This window comes from Acomys russatus, chromosome 2, assembly GCF_903995435.1.
Source record: "Acomys russatus chromosome 2, mAcoRus1.1, whole genome shotgun sequence".
Lineage (NCBI taxonomy): Eukaryota > Metazoa > Chordata > Mammalia > Rodentia > Muridae > Acomys > Acomys russatus.
The window spans coordinates 1640127-1652125 of NC_067138.1; positions in this window are offsets into that span (position 1 = coordinate 1640127).

Here is an 11999-nt window from a genome sequence, read left to right on the forward strand (position 1 = left end):
TGCACCTTCCAGCCCAGGAAGGTGGCTCAGCCAGCAGAGTGTTTGCTGCCTGAGTATGAGAACCTGAATTCAACTCCAGCATCCACATAGAATCCAGGCGCAGAGGCACCTCCTCGTAAAGCCAGCTAGGGAACCAGAGACAGGAGGCTGTCTGGGGCTTGAGCTCCAGGTTCAGCAAGAGCCTCGCCACAAAAACAAAGGCGAAGAGCAATTGGGGAAGACACCTACCATCCATGTCCGGCACCCACCTACCACCCACATCTCTCTCTGTCTCTCTGTCTCTGTCTCTCTCTCATACACACACACACATACACATGCACATGCACGTGCGCGCGCGCACTCACACACACACACACACACACACACACACACACACACACACACAAATCTCAATCCTTTAGAAGCATATGTTCTGGTCAAATGATAGAAACATCAATCAAATATTCATGACAATAAATATTTAATTATAAAATGCACTACGCACCACTGAAGAGTAATTTAAAATCCTGAGAGCATGAGATAAGGAAACGAAGAGAACAGATTGTGCCAGGGAAAGCAAGCAAAGGAAAACTTCTTGGGGGCAACTGACCCCTGAGTGAGTGCCTAAAGGATGAGTCCAGAGCTGCCTGGACTCGGAACAGGATGCCGCTGGGGGAGGAGAACAAGGCCGGGAAGAAAACCCGAGTAGCTAACAGCTAACAGGAGGCAGACTGGGGGGATAAGCCACCGCGGAGAGGGGCAGGTGCTTTCCCGGGTGGCCCAGCTGAGTTGCTTTGTTTCTGGGGCTTGAGGGGTAAAGGAAGGCTGACCACAAGAATAGTGCTTGGCCTAGGCCTAAGCAGAACTTTCTGGGTGCTTGAGCAGGAGGATGGGGAGGAACTGCACAAGTGGGAACCCCAAGGCAGGAAGGAGGGAACAAGGCAGCTGTGACAGGCCGTGGCTCATTTTTTACATGAAGCTCCTTCCTTCTTCGCAATGAGGGGTCACCAAAGGCTTTGAGACTGGAGTGTGGTGTAACTGAAGTCCTTGGCTGCGAATTCTCCCTTCTTCCTTTCTAGAGACAGCCTTGTACAAAATGCCCGAAGAAGCCAGGGACGTGCCTCAGTTGGTAAAGTGCTCACTGCACAAGCATGAAGTCCTGGGTTCGGATTCCCAGTGTCCACCCATAATCCCAACACTGTGGAGCAGAGGCAAACAGATCCCTGGGCCTCGTGGGACAGCCAGCCTAGCTGAGCTGGTGAGCAGCAGGTAAAGTGAGAAACCTCACACACGTGAACAGGCACACACAACCTTTCAGTTAGTCAGTGAGTGTTCCTGTAGCTCTCAAGACCTTTAGCCACCTTTGATCTCAGAGAATGGGGACAGTGCTCAGCTTTCCCTTGTCCCAAGGATGCAGTGTCCTGGAACCGAGCATTCTCTAGTGACAAGGAAACAGGCATCTGAGCATAGGACAAAGAGAGTCCAGGACAGCCAAGGCTACATAGAGAAACCCTGTCTCAAAAAACCAAAACCAAAACAAAACTAGGTGCAAGGGAAAGGATTTCTGTCACAAAGAGCAGAGTGATAACTGGGTCAAAGCAATGGCCAGCTCCAGGAGACACCCTGGCTTCAGCCTGGCTGAATCAAGGCTTAACCAAGCCTTTGGGATTCTCTTTCTCCCCAGTTTCTTGGGGTTCACTTATTTTGTATACTGGCCTCATCATTTTCCACCATAATGGAGCTGCCTCAATGCAGGTGGTAGTGCACACCTTTAAATCCCAGTACTTGGAATGCAGAGATAGGTAGCTCTCTGAGTTGGAGGTCAATCTGGTCTACAGAGCAAGTTCCAGGGCAGCTGGGGCTACACAGAGAAACCCTATCTCAAAACACAAAAGCATACCTTCCCAAAAAACAAAACGGAAAAAAAAGGAAAGAAGGAAAAGAAAGAAAGAAAGAAAGAAAGAAAGAAAGAAAAATACTGTTGAAAGGTCTAGTCTTACAAGCAATAGAAAGAGGGGAGCCTCTGTAGGGAGATGCTGGAGAAATGCTCCTATTGGTGCTGCGGGATCACATGACTACACTTTGCTCCTGGCAGAGGCAAAGTTACCATGGTTGGCCAAGCCTGTCCCTAAACTGACTGTCAGCCGGTAAATTTTCAAATGGAGAGCAGAGCTCCAGTGGAAGTAAATCAGAGCTGACAAAAACTACTTCCTCCCCACGGGCTCCCTCTGTGAGCTTGAGCACACTGCTTATTTTCTCTCTGTGGTTCAAAGTTTACCCATCTTCACATCTGAGGGTTTATTCTCTGCTAGTGGATCTCATGGGGCCCTGGCTTGCTCGGGAAGTACTGGCTTTCTCTTGGTTAAGTCACCTTGCAGGGGAGACCAAGATGCCCACCGACACTGCTGGCCCCACTACCTTTCCCTCTGAGGACTGAGGATCTGGAACATAGGAATTCTGCTGATACAGGAAATGAGTTTCCAAAGCGTCTAGTCCTGGGCCTGCTAACAGTAGCCCACAAAGAGGAGGACCTTTACCGCCACGACTGTTCAAACACAGACACCAAGAGTAACAGGGACCCTGGGCCAGAGGGCTCTGAGGTCTGGATGGAGTGTGTCATCCTATGCAGAGGCTCCTCGCCAGCCAGGAGAATGCTGGCTTTTCCTCCTGCCATACCCAACAACCATTTAGGGCAAGCATGGGCTACCTTCCACTATTTGACTCCTCTACCATCCTATTGCTAGGACATCTCCAGGTAGGCCAGGAAAAGAGTGGCGCACACCAGAGAAGACAGCCTGTTTACACAAGCCCTGAGATGACAGGAAAAGAGCAACAGGGTTGGCAGAAGGGTAGGCAGAGAGGCAGAGCCAGAGAGAAGAGGCAGGGACACAGGGAACAGTGTGGATAGAACGCTGACAAAAGGCAAGAGCAGGGAAGAGAAGTTGGAACCACAAACACCATGAGAGAGAATTCCGTCCCTCTGAAGGAAGCCAGGAAAGAGAGACTCTTGGCCTTTGGAGATGTTCCCTGGCTATGATATGGAAGACTGTGGAACTCAACCGACCCTGGGAGTCCAGCTCTGAGAGTGGTGTGCCCGCCCAAAGTTGATGGCAGGTCTTCCCAGCAGAGAGTTGTCAGGAGGCAGGTGAGGAGGCTGAAGGTGTGGTGGTTCTTTAAGTGTAGGCCGTCAGAGCCAGGCAGCACATCTGGATGAGGCTCTAGGGAGGAGTCGAGCTCCCCTGGGTATAGGATCAAGTAGCACGTGTGTTTAGCTACCTGGAGACTTTAGGGACCGTTGGACAGGTGGCACTTCGGTCCAATCACCCCACTTCACATCTGCCCCCTCAGTGACCTAGGCAGTGTCTTCCCTGAACCTCTGGGAAGAACTAGCTCCACCTATCTGGGGGGGGGGGGAGGAGAGGGAGGCAGCACCCATTTCTGAACAGCATTCTGCACAAAACAAAGACCCCTTTCTTTCTTGAACTTTCTCTGGGAAGAGGGTTAGTGAGGGCTGTGGAACAGGTCAGCTGGCAATCCACCAACCCTGTAAGGACAGAGATACCCCTGAAGTCCCGTTTCCCAGTGACACTTCAGGTCACCCTGAAGGGGGAGGGAAGGAGGGAGGGAGGGAGGGAGGGAGGGAGGGACAGAGAGACAGAAAGAGAGAGAGGTGTCAGCTCTCCCTTGCAGACTGCCCTGTGGTAGGACCTGCCAGGGCTGCATCTGAGGGCGTGTGTTTCTGCATCACTATACGTTCTTTATTTAATTTTAAGTGTATGAGTGCCTTTCTTGCATGTGTGTCTGTGCTACATGCCTGGTGCCAGTGGAGGCCAAAGTAGAACATCGGATCCCTTGGAATTGGAGTTAACAGATGGTTGTGAGCTGCCATGTGGGTGACGGGAAGCGAACCTGAATCCTCTGGAAAAGCAAGCCGTCTCTCCAGCCCCCCTCAATAATACTCAGATGTTGCATTTCTTATGGGTGAGGGCCACAGGAAAGGACTAGCCTTCCAACTACTTGACTCTGAATGAAAAGGCTTAAGGACCTCTGAGAGGAGAAGGGATGGGCTAGAGCACAGTAAAATTGAGTTGCATAAGAGGGTCCTAGATCATACCTGTGGCTTACAGAGTGGCATGCATACCCAGATACTGTGGTGGTACTTGTCATCCTAGCATTTGAGAGGCCAGAGAGAATAGAGTTCCCGACTGGCTTGGGCTTCATAGAAAGATCTTGTCTCAAAAACCAAGACCAAAACTGAAAAAGAACATGTGATGTGTGTTTTAAAGAAAGCTAAGGTGGACTGGAGAGATGGCTCAGTGGTTAAGAGTGCCACTTGCTCTTCCTAAAGGTACTGAGTTCAATTCCCAGCAACCACATGGTGGCTCACAACCATCTGTAATGTGATATGGCGTCCTCTTCTGGCTTGTGGGAGTACATGCAAGCAGAGCACTGTATACATAATAATAAATAAATAAATCGTTTTAAAAAATTCTTTAAGCTGGGCGTGGTGGCACACGCCTTTAATCCCAGCACTCAGGAGGCAGAGGCAGGCTGATTGCTGTGAGTTCAAGGCCAGCCTGGTCTACAAAGCAAGTCCAGGACAGCCAAGGCTACACAGAGAAAACCCTGTCTCATTAAAAAAAAAAAAAAAAAAAAAAAAAAAAAAAGAAAGAAAGAAAGGTAAGGCAAGGCTTCAGTCTTCCTTTAGCCTGGGGTTAGGGAGGGACTGGGTTTCCACTCTCTGTCCTGGACATGGTCCACTGTTGACCTGGGTCTGCCAGAAAAGGAAGCTTATTCTGTCAGTAGCATTTTGATCCTACCTGCCCCTCTCTGGCCTTGCCTCTGTCTTCCTCCTCTGGAAAATGGGCCTGGCATGGTGTCAAGGGGGGTGGGGCTGCTCCAGTCAAGGGGCTGGGCTGATGATGAGTGTGAGGGAGCTGCTGGAAACTGGTAATTAATAAATGAAATGCCCCGGGATTGCCACCCAGCCGCCTCACATGACATATCTGTCGCAGGCTCGGCAAACCATTAAATGACCATTTTCTGACAGAACGACTTCCCCGCTGCGGTGAGATGCAATGACTTGCCAGGGGACTAGTCTTTCTTCCTGCCAGTCCCCGCCCCCTCCATCCCAGACACAGCTCTCTTTGCTGGGCTAAGGGTCTCAGGTGCCTGTCCTGTCAGCTATTTCTCTGGGTGTCTCTGACTGCCTCTCTCCCACTCTGGGTACCTGTGTGTCTCGGTGGATGCTGGTTTCTGCCCTGTTGGTATCTCTCTCAGACTATCTCTGGTGTCTGCCCCTCTCTCTTCCCACTCCCACTCCATCTCTTTCTGGCTCTCTGCCTTCCTGCTCCCAAGCTGCTGTCTCTCCTACAGTGCCCCCTCCCTGGCCCACTGTACCTCTCTCTCTCCCTCCCTCCTCCCGCTATCTGCTTTGACTCCCTCCTTCCCCCAGCCTCTCTGTGTGTCTGGTTTGGCCTCCCCCATCCGACTTCCCCCCTCCCCGGCTGCCTGACGGCTCTAGTTCATTTCTGCCTGTTTAATTGGGCCCCGGATGAGTTTGGTCGACAGGGCCATTCATCATGTGGCCGCGGCTGGCGGCGGAGCCCGGGGGAGCTGGGCTGACAGCTCCGCCAGGCTGGGATGCGGCCTGCGTCGGGAAGTTCACATATTTGGGCATTAGTGCAGCTATTAGTTTAACAAGCTTCGTTTATCCTTGTCACTACCACTTCAGCTTCCCATGTAATCATTTGAAATGTAGATTACAGCCAGACAAATGGCACAGCACAAGACGCAAGTGCAGGGTGGAGGGAGTGACACACGCAGCTCGTTAGGGCCGCCTCCCTGTCCCTGTCCCTTCTCAAGCAAGGCTTTGATTAGTTTTAATATTCACATGATTTCAATGGGACACTCCAGTCACCTGTGCTGAGCAAGCGAGGCTCTGGGCAGGGTTACCCAGGGTGCATCCAGGTGAAGGGCCAGGCTCCCTAAGGTTACAAGGACGGGCGTGGGGGCACCTTAGAGCCTGCCTCCACAGCACCTCTCCATGCCTGTTCCTCCCAGAATGACGGGTTTCCAGGCAGACCATGACTTTTCCCTCCCACCCTGATCTTAGTAGCCTTTGGACTGATTTTTTTTTTTATGGCCTGCATGAGTAAGAGACGACTCTCTCCAGACCTCATGCCCCAATATGGAAAATGTAGGATTCACTCTACTGCCAGGACCCGTCTCACCCCAGTGCCTGTGAGGCCACTTGGCTCTGGTCTGTTTCTATGCTGCACACTGTAGACGATGGGCTCTTGTGAGCGTATAAATCAGGTTGTATCCACGAGCCCTTAGGACCTTAAAGTCCTGACGGGCTTGGGGGAGGAGCAGGGGCCAGGAGGAGGCTGCAGACCTAGCACTGCCCACCCTGCAGAGCTTTCTCCAATGCCTCTCTTCTGTTCATGCATGTCAGTTCTCTGGCCTCTGCAGCTGTCAAACACCCCAGCTCCCCCTTGTCTCTGGAGTCCCTCTGCCAAAAACACTGTCCCCTTGTCCTTCCCCCAAAATCCTGTCTCAGACATTTCTCATTCTCTAAGTTCATAATTTGGATGTTTCTTCCTCCAGGAAACCTTGCTCTCCCGCCCCCATGTACCTCTTAAGTGTTCTTCAGAGTCTGAGCTAGTCCATAATAGTCTAACACACAGGGTTGGCCTGCTGTTATGAACTCTCTGAGGGCAGGGCCTGCCTACCCTGATCCTTGGTTCCCGGAAGCTGCCCAGCCAGCATGTCCAGTGGTGTGCCTGGGAAGCTTCGAGAGGCAGCCATGCACCACTGATCCTCTGGTAACAAATGCATTGTGCCAAGACTTCCTCCCCCCCGGCTCCCCTGTGCCTCATCCTGCTTGTCCCCCACTTGTATGTGAAGCCTCAGGGTTGCCAGGGGAGGCCTCTTCTGAATCAAGGAGGTTCCACAGAAGAAATGGCTGCCCATTAAACAGTTTAGCTGCGAGGAGCCAGAGTGATGAGTTGTACAGGCAGAGGTGGGAGCAGGCCTCAGGATACAATAAGAGATGGGGCAGCAGTGGTGGGGAGCACAGCACCTGAGGCTCAAGGGCAAGAGGCAGGGAAGGTGGTAGCCAGCAGTAGAGGAAGCCTTAAAGAGGAGCAGAGAACTTCAGAAAGCAGCCATTGGAAGGAGGCCAGGAAGAAACAGGGACCAAACTTTCTGGCTTCTCTGCCCTCCCTCCCTCCCTCCAGCTCCCTACTGGTGCCTCCTGTTGGCACCTTATATGCAGTCAGAAGTCAGAGAGCTGGGAAGTCATGGTGGTGTGATCCAGAGACCAACCTTGGATACAGAGCAAGAAGATGGGGACCAGTGTGGATGGGAGCAATGGACTGCATCCAGCACAGCATCACTATGATGTGCCTCAGGCAGGCCACCTTGGGCCACAGCTGCCCCCAGAAAGGCCACAGAAAAAGATATCTCAGAGCCAAATGGAGGGTCCTCTAGAGAGGGCACTCCATGAGTGGACACTTTGATTTTCATCCTCTCACTGTCATATCGCCTTGCCTAGCGGGCTGACCCAGAGCCCTCTTAAGCTCTCAGCTTTGTTCCTTGGCTCTCCCCGTGTGAGGAGCGTGTCTCGCTTTCTTCCTGACACCTTCTGAATAATGACACAAGACCCTGGAAGCAACGAGTCGTGAATCAAAGTGGCTTCTTGCTATCATAAAAGAGATGTTCCAAACCCCAAACATAAAGATCGTTTTATCTTTATTAATAGTTTAATGCATCTGAGAAAGCTATTTGACATTTTTTACACCTCCGACTCCTTCCTTCATGCATTGCTGGTCAGATTACACCAGGGTTCAGCCACTTAAATCCACTTAATAACTGACTGAGTTCTACACCGAATTTACATTGAGCTACAAGCTGATTCTAGGATACAGATGAATTTTCTAGTGGGAGAAAAAGCTCAACACCCTGGCTCCAAAGTTGTAAATCTGCTCTAATAATGAAAAAGGAATTAGTCAAAGGATTGGGACTGATGTCATGTTTAACGGGTCTTACGGATGAAGACTCTGCGGCACGTGGTGAAGGAATGTTCCGCCATTAATAATGGGGAGTGAGACATTTTCTTCACCTATGTAATTAAAGCGGCACACTTACAAACACAGATGTGAGATTAATTGAAAACACATGGAATTTGCATGGAGAACAATTTGACCCTTTCCAACTGCTGGCAAGCACAACACACATCAATGCATGACATTGAGAGGAGAAAGGTTTGTTATTAATAATATCTGAATTGGAATATCATCTAATTGGCTAATTTTTTATTGTAGGTACATTTGCATGCCACCACCACCACCTAATTACAAATTCACATGCAAATGCTCAGGGCTATACTTGATGTGTACATGCACACATACTGCAGCCTAACACACCACACACAAACATAACTATGCACACGTGTTAGACACATATGCATAGAGCTATGTTGTCCAAAGTACTCTCAAGACTTAGTGAAGAATGCACGGAATCATGTTCTCTGCATCTTCCCAACTTCCCAGAAAGGAAAAAATATTGTAACTGTCAGAAATGTGATAGGACTGCCAAAGACATATGGAAAAAAACCCCAAACACACCATGTAAGTTGTGAAAATAAATCCTAATTCTATTTGTCCTGTGACAGTGTATAAACCACACATTTTTCACCAAGATAGAAAATTAAGACCTTCACCAGGTACAGAGTTACTGGGGAAGTTGGATAGAAACCCTAATGTTCGGGCAGAAGGAGGAACATCTGTTGGCTGGGCTAGGACCTAAAGATGTTTCAGCACCACGGACAGCAGCTATTCACCGGCTAGGGTGCTGGGGGATTTCTTCTGAATTTCTCTTGTGACACTTTGACTGCACACATACCCAGGGCTTATGGCTGTCTAAAAATGGCACAGGCATACTTCTCATCTTAAATATTTTAAACTATGGACTGGAGAGATGAATCAGTGGTTAAGAATTCTTGCTGTTTTTCTCAGCACCCTCATCTGGCTGCTCACAACTACATGCAACTCCAGCTCCAGGGGATCTGGTGCCCTCTTCTGGCCTCCTTAGGCACATGCACACATGTCACATACACATAAACAGACACATACACATACAAAAAAAATTAAGCATAGGTTTGCGTTGGCTGCAGTCCTCAAAGAGTGCTAGTTTTCACTCACCTCCTGAACAGCATCTTCTGCTCCTCCAAATCCATGACTAATTCTTCCCCCTACAGAAGCTCACTTGTGATTCATTTCAAACCTCCATGTAGCCTGGGAACTTTTCCAAGACCTGACTTACTACCTCCCTTAGCATAAAATTCCCCTAGTAGCTATTAAGATGAATAAACATCAGTTAATCCCAGGTTCTAGAGAATTTGAAAACGTTGCTCTACTCCATTCAAAGAAATATGTGTTTAACAGCACACTGGGTCTGTCTTCCCATAAGTCAGTTTTCTAGTCATAAGGAAGGGTCCCAGTACCCCATGAGGACTGTAGTGTTGTTACTGGGATTCTGTAAAGTGTTTTAAAAGCTGCCTGAAGACTGAACAACATCAACAACTTTGGCTCACTCTCATCTATATACCATTCTTCCTCAAGGACCTCACAAGTCAGATAAACTTCTTTGCAGAACAGAGTTCCTTGTTGTCGGGGTTTGAATGAAAATATCCTGCATAGGCTCTGATATTTACATACTAGGCCCCCACTTGGTGGCGCTGTTTGGGGAGGCTTAGTAAGGAAAAGGCTTCAAACCTCACACCTGTCCTAGCTTGCTCTCTTTGCTTCCTGATTGCTGTTTGGCTCTTTCTTCCACCACGTCTGTTGCCTACTGCCATGCTTCCCTGACATAGTGAACTTTTATCCTGCTGGAACCATAGGCCCCAACAAACCCTTCCTTCTAATTGTTGTTGTTGTTTTAGCAAAGCAATAGAAAAGTACTATACAGAGTTTGGCCTTTGTGGACCCCTAAATCATTATTTTTGATGGTTCCCCTTGGAAATGAGTAGCAGTTTCTAGAAGCTTGGTACTTTTTTTAGCTGGGGAGTTATTTTCAATGACACATGCCTCATTGTGGCCAGGCTTCTGTAATTTCATTCTGAGGGGTATATTAATTATTGGCAAAATGCCTGACAAATACAGCTTAAAGGAGGTGGGTTTGGACTGATGATTTGAGAGTACAATCCAGGAGTCAATGCAGCAGGAGTGTGAGGCAGCTAGTCACACACTTGACCACTTACCTGTGATCAAGAAGTAGAAAAAGACGAATGCTGGTGCTCATTCTCTTTTTCATCCAGCCTAGGACTCCAGACCTTGGAATAGTGCCACCCACATTCAGGGTTGGTCTTTCCACTTCTGATAACCCAATCTAGTGACTTTGTCATAGCAGTATGTTTCCTAGGTGGTTCCAGATCTGGTCAAGATGGCAGTATGAACTATCACACGGGTAGTGGTATTCACTGGCATCCAGATCACTAGCTCAGCAGCACAACACTTGGGGCTTCAGAGGACTTCTGAGCTACCAGGGTCACCACAGGGGAGTCCAGATGCAAGTGACTCTAAGATCTCTGACTCATCTTTTCCTCTGAGTTCTCATGGTGATGCTTGGTCAATTGGCTGTGGCCAGCATGGGACCATAGACCCACTAGATGTCTGAAGTGAAAAGACCAGAGACTGCAAGGCTCACTCTTTGTTTTATTTCTCAAGACAGAGTTTCTCTGTGTAGTCTTGGCTGTTCTAGACTCACTTTGTAGACCAGGCTGGCCTCGAACTCACAGAGATCCACTTGCCTCTACCTCCCTGAGTGCTGTCTGTAGGATTGTACAGACAGAGGGATTGAATCCAAGCCCAGGACCTTCTAACCTTGATGGGGGGTGGAAATGGTAAGGAGATGATAATTCTCTGGGGTCTGGTCTCATCTGGACCTGCGTGAGCTTCTGAAGAGTTCAGGTCCTCTGACATTTCTGCATAAGGCTGCCCTACCTCCCACTACCTTTCAACTCCACTCCACTGAAGGAATGTGTCTCTAAACTAAGCCAAGTAGGCAGTGGGGTCCAGAGGGTCCGACGGCCGTACTTCTTCAGTTCATGTCAGTAATTTCAATAGAATAAGCAGATGGACAAACAGATTTTCAGCACAGGAGTCACAGTCCTGTGTCACCCCATGATTCAGTTCCAACAGAAGGGTAAGGTAGATGTGCTGGGTGAGGAGTACTTTGCTAGGACCTTGCTGGGGGGACAGTTTCCTCTTTGTGTCCTCTGTTCTGAATCCTGGAATCCCCATGTTCCATCTTGGGCCAAGTGGCTGAGGAGATGCAGCCTTGGGAGGGCCAAGGTTGACTGAGTATGTTCCCTGTGGGGCTCCTTGGCCAAGCTGCCATATCAGCCATGGATCACTGACCTCCGGACTCCATCTGTGAGAGCAGATGATCTATCCTGTTTAAGCCACTGTTATTCTGAATTTGTCCGTCATTCATAGCGGATCTATTACCAGCTGTAGAATAAATATTTAACAAGGGTGTGAAAAAGAGTCTGCTCTTTTAGCTTTGCCTAGAAAAACATCGCACTTTTTCACAACGAGATGCTCCTAAGAAACTAGACTGTGGCTGAGAGTATTTTTAAATAAAGTGATTACATTCCTACTAGTGCTCATTAGGGCAAGTGTCTCTTGGAGACTAGACACAGGGGTGGCCAGAGGCAAGGACCCAAGAGTCTGTGGTGGGGAGGAAGTGAGACCCACTTGCCTACTTAAAAAAATTCTTTTTGCATTTATTTCAATTTAAAAGACTTTTTAATGTTTATTTAATTGTTTGATTGAGTGTTGTCTGTTTGTGTGTTCATGTGTGTGTTTGCACATACGCTGTGACAAACATGTGGAGGTCAAAGGGAGTTTCAGGAGCTGGTTGCTTCCTCCCACTGTGTGAAGTCCCAGAGATCGAACTCAGGCCATCAGGCTTAGCAGCAGGTCTGTTCACCCACTGAGTTGGACGGCTGGCCC